This window comes from Jatropha curcas, chromosome 8, assembly GCF_041381405.1.
Source record: "Jatropha curcas cultivar XTBG-Jc1 chromosome 8, XTBG_Jcur_1.0, whole genome shotgun sequence".
In the NCBI taxonomy this organism is placed as follows: domain Eukaryota; kingdom Viridiplantae; phylum Streptophyta; class Magnoliopsida; order Malpighiales; family Euphorbiaceae; genus Jatropha; species Jatropha curcas.
Window position 1 is genome coordinate 8,666,903 of NC_143158.1, and position 12,471 is coordinate 8,679,373.

The window sequence follows — 12,471 nt, forward strand, 5'->3', positions numbered from 1 at the left end:
TGTGAGAGTATGGTGTGTGCATGAAACGCCGTACAAATTAGAGAGAAAAACAAAGTGAGAAATAGAGAGAGAAAAAGAAAGAAAAACCAAGAGAGAATTGCTTTGATCGAATAGTCAATCTTTACCCGATCTTGATAAAATTTTGATATGTTGCTCTACTCACCAAGCTCTAGAAGGTGAACGGATCTGATTCTAGGTTTGGCTTTCTCAATCGGTGAGATCTATCACTTTGTCTCTTGTATTTGTTACTAAAATTCACCGTTTCAGTGACAATAATATTTGTATTAGCAAAGGGTGTGCCTTGATGATATTTGTGTAAACTCTAGTTGATCTAGAGAGGAAATCTATGTAGCCCATTAATTTATTAGTGGAGATTTTGAAATGGACTACGGTCCTGTGATTTTCAGTTATTTTGTTTGGCTATTATTATTAATGCTATTGCCGTGGTTTATTGTTGTTCCCCATTTTGATTTGCACAAAGAGGGATTGATCCGTGGGTTATTATTATTATTTTCGCTGCGCTCGTATTGCTTATCTGTATTTAAGCTCGACCCTGCGTATTTCCCCCAACATATAAGTGCTCATTAACTTACAAGAACATCCTACTGTCATGCTCGTTTCCATATTTGGACGGTATCCCTCAATGTTTGTTGGATTATTTTTCCTCGAAGTAATAAAGTTAAGTTATTCTCTTTCAAAAATAATTATTAAAATATAAAAGAGAAACAAAATATTTTTATAAAAACAAACTAGTCGTTTGTTATTATATTGTAATTTTGATATTTAATTTGAAGCAAGAGAGAAAATATCAAATACTGTAATTAAATAATAACTGTTGATTTTGTGTTAATAAATTTCTTTATTGGTTGTCATTGTAAATTTCTCGATCAATGGCTTGTTTAGAATTGTCACGACCCGATTCCATGGGCCGGACCGGCACTAGGGCCCAGGTAAGCTTAAGGCCCCCGAGACCCGTAGTAAGCCTGAAACACTAAAAATTTATTATCTCAATATAATTTTAAACATTCAGCCCATATTATTATGAAAGATAAACCTCAATATTTTATTATTTCTCGGCCCAAGTTTATCTTCTACAGCATTCTATAGTTCGAGCCGAATTTACAATACATCACATTCTAATATGGGCTTACAGAATTATTTTGTCTATGTTAATTTACAGCTAAATATATGTAAATTCTACAACTGCGGAGTCACTAATTCTTTGGTATACATAGCTTTTTATACGCATAATTACATAGTGAAATAATTATAGAACCAGGAAAATTTTCCTATTGCCCTGCGCCGAAGAAACATAGCCTAAACTGGATTAAAGAAAAAACTTACTTCCTGGAAAAAAAATAAACAAGACATGTGAGTTTTCTAAGAAGTAATACTTATTGCACAACACATGCATTCACACAAATGTATAAATATATCAATCTAGTCATCCGACTAGTTATGTGCTCACGCGACCAATCACACAAATGGCATATCATCAGCACTCACAAGTAATGTCACCTTCAATTAAACAAGCAAGTGGAAATTAGTCAGTGGCGCCACCTGAAACCCCAACGAGCCGTCCTCACACATGGCTCGCCCTCTCATACATGTGCACCAGGGAGCCGATCCCCCATACGGCCAACTGGTCTAATCCTCACTGACCAGTCCTCTCATTATTTTTCCATTCTCTCTTCTCTTTTCCATATTAACAGGAGGCAACTCGGTGGTCTCCATCCAATCTAGATCATCAAGTGCTCACAACAGGAGGCCACCCTGCGGGCTACAATCAAATCTAGATTATCAGGTGCGCAACTACAAGAAGCCATCCTGTGAATTTCCATATAATGTATATCATCAGGTGCACAAGGGGGCGCCGATCTCCCATTTTCCCGGCCGACGGTCAAGTATCATATCATAACCGGATCCATATCACAGACCGTCCTCACAAACCCATGGTGGTCCACTTCATCCCAATTCCACACAAACAAAGCACAACATATCACAACGCAATTAATCAAGTATTGCAATTAAATGCAAACATATTAATCAATTAAACATCGTAACGCAATGCACAATTAGGCATCCAAAATCAAATGCAAATAAATAAGTAATAGTGTTAACAACAAACAATAATAAATCAACAAATAATAATAATGATAAACAATAACAATGAAAATGAATAAATAAATATTCGAATACTTAAATGAATAACAATGATAATAAATAATTAATCAGAGTACTTTATTTATAGAATTTATTTAAATAAACTTATTAATTATATTGTTAATTAAAACTAATCTAAGTTCTACCGAAATTTCGGCAGCATCTCCCCTAAAAATTGGACTATCTACCTGTTAAAATATCAACAGTCTCACAAATATTCAATCCATACGGCCCATCCGTCGGGCAATTAATCAAACAACATTTTCCCATCCTCCTTAATCTCAACATCACCACACAATCCATTTTATACATTACAATAACATTATATCTTAATTAAATTAACAATAAAATTATAAAGCTATTAACTACTCACATCTACCAAATTAAATTAACTACATTAATTAACCACAAATAATAGGGTTAATTTAATTAACTAACATTTCTACCATTAACTTAGCTAGATTAATTAATTACAAATAATAAAATTGATTTCATTACCTAATATTAGTTAATTTAATTAAGTTTAATTAACTAATATTAACTTAATTAATTTAATTAGCTATTATTTCATATCTAAATAACATTAACATTAACACAATTAATGTTAATTAATTAACTACTAACAACATTAACTAACCCAACTAACTAAATTAACTAAATAACCTTAACACTATTAACGTTAATTAATTATGCTAGATCAAATTTCTTACGCGAGTCAAGTAAGGAAGCAGTGACTGCCGGTGATCGAACTTGACTGGCAGTGGCTGAGAGAGGCGGAGAGAGGCGAAGAGAGGCGGCTGGCAGCGAGACTCGCAGCTGGAGCTGCTGCTGTGGGCGCGCCAGACCTGACAGAGGGCCTGACTGCGCGATCTGTGGCGCTGCGTGAGCTAGGACAAGGCGGAACGAGCAACAGAGGTGCTCCGGTGACGAGCGGCAGTGAGAATGGCAGTGGCGCTCAACTGGAGCCGCTGGAGCTGCTGGACAGTGGTGCGAATGCAGGTGCAGGGAAGAAGAAAGGGGAAAGAAAGAAAGAAAGAAAGAAAAGGAAAAGAAGGAGAAGAAGAAGAAGAAAGAAAAGGAGGAGAAGGTGGCGGAGATGGTGTTGCCGGAGATCGGGAAGCGCAGAAAGAAAATGTGGGGAAGGGGAGTGAGGTGCGCTAGAAATAGAAAGAAAGGAAAATTCTAGATGGTTTGGGTCGAACCGGTTCGATTCGGTTCGGTTCGGCCCAAATCTTCGATTTTGTGATTGGTTCACGGCTTTACAATCAGTTTTCGGTTCGGTTTCTCACAGTATTCATACTAAAATATTTATATTAATTTCCAGGCTGTCGGTACATAAAATTCAATTGGAAAATGTTTTGAAATTAGAAATTCGGGTTGTTTCAAGAATCCATTACATAATATTTTGTATTTAGTTAAAATTTCAAAAAAATCACTAAGAAAGAAAACAAATTGGTGGTAATAATATTACTCTAATTTTTTTCCACTTTTGTTTTGAAGTGGTTTGAGTTGATGGAATTGATTGATTTCATTCATACCCCTGGTTCCATCACTTTAAAAAAAGGAGTTAAGATTTTCTTAATTCCATCGGTTTTTTTAATTAATAATATAGTTTAAACCACTTAGTTTTATTCCAAAAACATCTTATAAAACTATGGATTACGTTTTTCAGCTAAACGGCTAAACGATAGAATGTGAATTCTATTGAGTTCACAATCTATAAATTCTACATTCCATACATATTTTTACAAAATTGATGTATTTCATACGAGTTTCTCAAATGTGCGTTGCATTATACTCGTTAATTTTCTATTATAAATTATAATATGATGAATAATTTTTATTACTAAAAATTTAAAAACATTCACAAAATAAAAAAAATATTTTATAAAATAATAAATAAAAAATTCAATAATTAAATAACTTATTATGTAAAGAACATATTTATGATAATAAAATATTATTATAATTTGACAACCAAATTTTCATAAAATAAAATTACTTATCAATCAATTTAAATTTTCTTATAACAATTTAAATTTAATTAACTTAATTTTTGTATATAATATAATATTATGAACTGACTCAATAAAATATGAAACATTAATATTAGCTATATTAAATAAATCATTGTTTTCGTATGGGAAGAGATTTGGAGTTTGATTCTCAATAAATACACCCCCAAAGAGGGAAAAAAAGCTTTAATTACGATTACGTCTCGAGCTGAATTAGACGATCCCTGATAATAGTGTCAGGATACTGATGATTTATACCAAAAAATAAATAAATCATTGTTTTAGAGCATTGTTTATTATTTTTATTTTTAACTAAAGTATGACGATATAATTAGTTTTATGGTTGCTTTTTTTGAGAAAAAAAAATTATTTCAGCGTATTATATGATTTAATATGTTATATCATTATTTTTTATTTTATTATATATAGGCTTACTATATATATATAAAATGTCACGACCTGAAACCATGGGCCGGACCGGCACTAAGGCTCAGGTAAGCTTAAGGTCCCGAGACCCATAGTAAGCCTAACTAAAAAAAATTCAATTTTATCAATGTAAATTCTAAGTATTAAGCCCATATTGCCATGCGAAAATAAACCTCATATTTATATTGTAATTCGGTCCCAAATTATAACATCTTAAACATTTATAAATCGGCCCAGCTTACAATACACCACATTTATAATATGGGCTCGCAGAATTATTTCATCTATATTAATACACGACTAAAGATATATAAATCCTACAACTGCGGAGTTCACTATTAGATAAATACAATTATATTCTTGTCCATATAGTTATATAGCAATTTAGTTACTGAAACTAGGAAAATTTCTTTCTAGCTCTGCGATAAAAAGGTACAAAGCTTAGACCGAAATGAAGAGGAACCTACTGCCTGAAAAGTTAAATAAGTCATGTGAGTTTTATAAGAAATAATAATCATTGCACAACACACGCATTCACACAAAGATGTAAATATAACATTCTAGTCATCCGACTAGTTATATGCTCACACAGACAGTCACACGAATGGCATAACATCAACAATTATTCACAATTTCACATAAATCACATCACGTGGAAATTGGTTTGTGGCGTCATCAAAACCCTCGATGAGCCGTCCTCCCACATGGCACATCCTCTCATGACGTGTGCACCAGGGAGTCCATCACCATATATGGCCGATCGGTTTAATCCTCACTTGACCAGCCCTCTCATTGTTTTTCCATTCTCTCTTTTCTTTTCCACACCAATAGGAGGCCACCCTCTGGTTTCCATAAAATCCATATCATCAGGTGCACACGAGGGCATCGATCTCCCCATACATGGCCGACGGTATCGAAGACCGCCCTCACAAACCCATGGTGACCCACTTCATACCAACCCCACACATACAAGACATAGCATTATCACAACACAATTAATCAAGTATTGCAATTAAATGCAAGCATAGCAAACAATTAATTAACATGATGCATGTAACGTCCCATTTTTCTATTGAATCGGGTCGTTGCTTAGAGTCGAGTCGGGCTGATCCAAAACCCGGTTCGATCCATTAGATTCTAGAGTGGGCTAGAATGGGATGTAATTGAAATAAGGAAAAGAAGTGGACTTACTTGAAGGAAACAAAAAGATCAAAGTATAAGGATTAGGACTTGCTTGCACGAAAGCATAAAGTTGAGGTATTAAGTTGTACCATTTTGACACTTGAGGTACCATTTGGTAATTTTCACAGAAAAATCCATGATATTTTGGAGATGTACCCGTGAGTTCCATTTCATTTCATTTCTTCATCCTTATCTTCATCTTCTTCCTCTACTTTTCCTCTCATGCTTTCCTTTCTCCATCACTTTTAATGGTAGTGAAGATTTTAATGGGATTCAAGCATTAATTCAACTTCTATTCTATCCAAGTAAGTAAACCTTCTTGAATTTCACACTTGAATCATTTGGTGATATTTTTAGATGATTCATAAGAATTCTTATGTATAGGAGAAGTGAGCTCAAAGGTAAAAGGAAGCTAAAAAGAAGAGCTTAAGCTTATTGGCATAAAGGTGTGCTATCTCTTTTAGTTTAATCAATATCTTTGCATGAGAAATTGTGTGGTGTGTTGTTAATGAGATAATATTGCTTCATGTTGAGTGGGAGGACTGGTAATGGTGAGAAAACAGGGGATGGAATGAGTTTATGCTGAACCAGAGTTTGCTGGAAATTTTACCAGCAACTTCATCTTGATTTTGACCCCATTTAATGATGGAACTAGGGATTGTCATAGAAGAGTTATTTGTTCCTCTATGTGTTATCTTTACGTGGGCTTTTGAATCATTCAATTTGGAGTTGTATATTGAGAGTTATGGCCAAAAGAACACAGACTGCACAATCTGGAAACACGTCGCGCGCTCGCGCGGTCTGGAAAGCAAGTCGCGCTCGCGACTTTCACATGCGCGGTCGCGACTTTGGCCAGAAGCTCTCTGACTCTCAGTGTGCGCATCTCGCGCTCGCGAATCACACAAGCGCGCTCGCGACTTCATCTCGCGCTCGCGACTTGTGCTGCGCGGTCGCGACTTCAGCCAGAAACACACTGACTCTCAGGATGCACAAGTCGCGCTCGCGACTTTCACATACGCGGTCGCGACTTGAGCCAGAAACCCTCTGACTCTCAGTCGCGATTCTCGCGCTCGCGATGTTGCAAGGCGCGCTCGCGACTTATGCTGTGACACTCTTTTGCCTTTCATTTGCTATGTAATTACATTCCTTTGCTCAACATGCATGCATCCAATCATTTTACAACAAAAATACAACATAAGAACATGGATTAAAACAACATGTAAGCATTTATATGGTGTGAAATCATATCAATATGATGAACTATGACGTTGTGAAACCATTTATGTGCTATTGTGTTACATTGTTGACATGCTAATCTTAAGCTCCATTGAGGTTAGGTAGAAACCATGTAGATAAGGCTATGTCGCGACATAGAATAGCAGATCTGCGCCCCATACAGTTTGGAACTCCGGCTACAGGCCGTTGAGTGGATATGATTATACAGGCCATAGCAGCCAAGCATACAGTTTCATACAGTTTTTCTTATCACTTCGGTTTCACTATAACCTTATGGAGCTATACAGTTATATCGACTACAAATTGCATAATCATACAGTATACTAAACAGCAAGAAAGATCATTAAGGGAAAATGAAAGTATCATGATATGTGTGCTTACATTCCATATGTGAGTAAATGTTTAGTTCTACATATGTATGTGCTTATATGTTTCTTCATTCGTTGTGATATTCACTGAGTTTAATCAAAGTTGCAGAGTTTTTACAACATAAAGAACATCAGGTAAGATTATGAAAGTATCATGTTATATATGCTTACAAATTTATTTATTTAATTCTTAATGAGCCATACAGTTATGAAATGTTGTTAATCATACCTTATATGCTGTGACTAAAGTGCATCAGTCATACAACAGAATGAACAGCAAGTAAGAAAATGGAAATATAATGTTATGTATTCTTACATATTTATTGATTTCATGCAGACAACACAATGAACAGCAGGTAAGAACATGATAGTATCATAATGTGTAATATAAGGTTCATGTAAAGGAGTTATGAGAGAAGTAGATTAATTATGGTTATGAGTTAGAAGTTTATTCGTTGCTACAAAGAGACATTCATGTTAAAATTTACTGATTCTATGAGTATCAATGCTTTATGAAATTGGTATTTGAAGTTAGTTGCCATCGCACTTTATTTAGTATGTGAAGTATAAGAACCACTGAGTTTTATACTCAGCGCGTCGATTTTCATCACGCGCAGGTTGAAGATCGTGGTTGCTACTTGAAGACTTGAGGAGTCCTATCAAAGCAGAAGTGCTTAATTTGGTCATAATAGATTGAGAGATGTAAAATTAAGAATTATGGCATGTATTAAGATTTATGGCATGTATAATTCTTTTATTGTTAGAGCTTATGTGATTGTAAATATAAGTGAAACATGTAATTATTTTGGTGTAAGTAGTTGGAGATAAGAATAATATTTATGAAATGATTGAAGATGAAATAGTTTACTATAGTTGGTATGATTAGGTCATGAAAACTTGATATAGATTCTGAATGAAATTAATTGCTAGATATTAAATACTTTTGAGGATCTATACAATTATGTAAAGATATATATATAAAGGGTTATTGTGTTATGATGATTCTTGGAGATGTTGGAAGTTTAGAGTGTAACTGGGAGTGTTTATATTCTTATTTTGCATACAGTATGATATCAGCATGACAGGATATAAGTTCAACCAGATTGTAGCGTCTCGGCTCGGTTCATTCGGGTTAACGGGTGGACCGGGAAGGGGTGTTACAATGCAAATGCACAATTAGACATTCATAGTTAATTATAATTAAATAAAGAAATAGTAATCAACAACATATTATTATAATAATTGATCCATCGAAAATAAATAAATAACTAAATAATAATAATAATAATAATAAAATAATTAGAAAATTTTATTTATTATGTATCAAGTTAAAGAATTAATCTAATAAACCAATTAATTTAATTATTGATTAAGACTAACTTAGGTTCTATCGAAATTTCGGCGAAACCTCCCCTAGAATTTGATCAAACCATAATTCAATAATAAATTTTCAAAACCCATTCAACGGGCAATTCACATCAACTCATCCCATCCGCCATAGACATAACCATTCATTTAATCTCTTATTCAATTCACACAGCCCATTCGTCGGGCAATCAATCAATTCAAGCACCCTTCCTCCTTTAACATCAATATTATCACCCAACTATGTTAACCCTAAATTCACAAATATAGTAACCTTCAACCTGATCCAATAATATTCATATAACATTATTTATTAAATCATAAGCTAACAAAATTAACATTATTTATTAAATCATAAGCTAACAAAATTAATAGCTTTATGGTAATTAATTAGTTAAGTGGTTTAAACTCGTTTTTAACAACAACTAATTATAAATTCTACTTATTTAGATTCGACCATCTAATTATCTAACTAATTAATTCCAATTCATCCTCTACATTTCGATTTATGACAATTATTCTAAATGACTTAAGTTCTAGATTTTCAACATTAAGTGTATTTAATTAGGTCGAATAGTGATTTTTAATTACGTACTCAACCTAATATAATCACAATTTCTAACAATTGAATCCTAAGTTCGAATTCTCCTAAAAATCCTCCAATTAAGTTCAAAAACTTCCAACCTAATACTTCAAAGTCCTTCGATTAAATATCTATTCAAAATTAACAAAATTAGCCAATAAATTTAAATTTGAAATTTATACCCAAAAATGGGAAAATAGGTCTTAGGGCGTATCAATCGAAAATCGAGCAACAATTCCACGAGCAGCACGAGAAAAGGAGCATTCTGCCTCTAGGGGTCTCGTCGGCCAGTCGCGGACAACCGCTGCAGCCGTGCACGGTGGTCAAAATGTCGAACTTCACCGGAATCGGGCGATTCTAACACCATCAGGCTCGAAATTCTATAAAGAACAAAAATCCAGCGTCAATTCATGGAGTTACTGCCTCAGTGGGTTAGAAATAGCTTCGATAGTCATTATTCCTCCTCCACGCACGATTGCTCCTCAAAACCTCGGTGAAATCGCGAATTTATAAATGGGATTTACTCCCATGCCGTAGAGAGTCGATTGGCGCTTGTCTCTTCCTCTGGGACCACCGGAAACGGCGTGGGTCACCGAAAATCGAAGAAGAGAACTGTCGAGAGGGAGACGACTTGGCGTCGTGCCCCAGCAGCCCCATTCTGCGTGAATGATGGCCGGAATGTGACTGAGGCATGAAGGAATCTCGACTGCCACTTGCTTTCGTCGTTTGGTGGCTGGAAAACAAGGAAGGGAGAGCAAGAGCGGCGCTCGCACGCCCGCGAAGAAGGAGAGAAAAAAAAGAAAAGAGAAGGCGGTTCTAGAGAATTCTGGGCCATTTCGGTTCGATTCGAATCGGTTTGGCTCAATTCAAAGATTTGGCCCGATTTTGGTTGGTTTTCGAGTTTTTCGCTTAGTTTTCGAAAAATTCAGGTTGATTTACGAGTCTGATTTAGTAATAATAAAATATTTTCCCATTGATTCATTGGTCAGGTTTTATGATTATATTTTTAAATGACAAATTTTTGAAAAGTATTTTCTGGATCGTTTCATATATATATATATATATATATATATATATATATATATATATATTTAATGAGTTTTATTTTCTGTTTCATATCAAACAATAAATTCTGCAAATATACTTCTTAATAAATAATAATAAATTATATTTATTCTTTATAAAATAAGTTATAGGAAATAATTATAACCAATCAAATTCAAGATATAAACGTTTAGAGTCAAAAAGAATAGTTACAAGAGATTTTTCAAATCAGAAAAGATCTTTATTTTTTTTATCTATCAATATTTCTAACTTCGAATAAAAATTATAATTAAACATATTATATTTTTGCTATATTTAATATGTACCTTATATAATATAATATAACCAATCAAAATTAGATTATCTTTATATTTTCAACTAATAAAATTAAAATTCTTAAAGATATTACATTCTTACCATGTTTAATATATACCTTGCTTTAGTATATATATAATGTAATTTCTTAGTTTATTCAATTAAACAGGAAAATAATATACTAATTAAAATTAAATTATCTTTATTTTTTCAACAAATAAGATTAAAATATTTACGATGTTATACTCATACCATATTTAATATATACATAGTATAATATATAATATAATTTCTTATTTTGTCCAATATAAATTAGTTTTAAATAAAAAATTAATATTCCCAATAAAAAAAATTCAATTAACTTATTTTTTCAACCAATCAAATTAAAATTTTTAATGATATCTTTATCAATCCTTTAAACTTAGGCTCCATTTGTTTCCGTAACATAACTTGCTGAAAAATATTTTCTTTGAAAAAAATATTTTTCAAATGACTTATTTTCCATTATTTGGTTGTAATATTGAAAATTAGTTAAAAATATTAAAGTATTTGTCTTATAAGACCATAAAAATATTAATAATAATAGAAATTTTGTTGTTAAAAATGAAAAGAATGCAAAAAATATATAAATTATGAAAGATGCCAGTGTCCGGTGGTTGGTGGCCGATGGTGGTGGCTGGTTGTAAATTGTGACTGGTGGTAGTGACTATGATGATTAGTAAATTAAAAAATATGAATTTATAAGGTTTGCCAATATTTGAAAAATGTTTTACTCTCTCGAAAATGGAAATTGTTTTCCTTAAAAAATGACTTAATTTTCCTTTCACCAGGAAAAGACTTATTTTCTTGAGCGCCCCAAATAATGAAAAATTGTAGAAAATATTTTATTGCAAGTTATTTAACAGAAACAAACAAAGCCTTAGTAGGAGCGTTTTTTACAATCCATCGTTCTTTTATCTATATTCCCACGTTTATATATATTATATCAATAAATATATATAAATTATATATAGATATAGAATAGATTATAGATAGAAGATAAATTAGGAGGCTTATATAATAATAATAATAATAAAAAGATAGATTAGAGGGTTCAACCGATTGAAAGAACATTATATGTGGGCTAGAGGGATAAATTTTTTTTTTTTATGATTGAGATATCTTGAACCTAAGACCTTCCATTTTCTATATAACTAAAAAGAACGACCATAGGTTGGCTTATATATTTCACATTTTATCGAACCAAAAGACTTCGTAATTATATAGATAAGAAGAAACCTTAATTAATTCCATTATACTTTTCTTATAGAGAAATTAATTAATAATAATTCATCAATTTGACCCCTAGTAAATTGGACGTGAAAATGAGGGCTCCAATATATATATATAATAATAATAATAATAATAATAATAATAATAATAATAATAGTATATATAATAATTTCACCATTTTTATATTTCTATCATTATCTGCTTATTTGTTTAACATTATTGTTGTAGTCTGCTTAAGAATAAAATATATTCCATAAAGGTATTTTATTCTAAGATAAAGTAATTTATTTTTCATAGGTTAACAACTCTTAAAAAAGAGGAATGATTAATTATAAATTGATATTTCATCATTAAATATGTTGTGGTTTGTTTGTACGTTTTGTTTATATTTTGATATTATATAGTTATTATGTTTTACTTAAAATTACACATTGCATGATTTTTCTATATTCTAAATAGTACGTGAAAAAAATAAATGTAACTTTTACGATTATTTTTATTT

At 32.3% G+C, this 12,471-nt stretch overlaps 1 long non-coding RNA gene across 1 annotated transcript; it reads right to left on the bottom strand.

Moving 5' to 3' along the window:
• Positions 1–1,013: 1,013 nt before the first annotated feature.
• LOC149494144 (uncharacterized) lies at positions 1,014–3,290 on the bottom strand. The gene is made up of 2 exons (XR_016322166.1): positions 2,874–3,290; positions 1,014–1,347 (listed from the first exon to the last, which is right to left on the bottom strand). It is a non-coding gene; the product is annotated as an uncharacterized LOC149494144 (long non-coding RNA).
• Between the last annotated feature and the right edge of the window lie 9,181 nt (positions 3,291–12,471).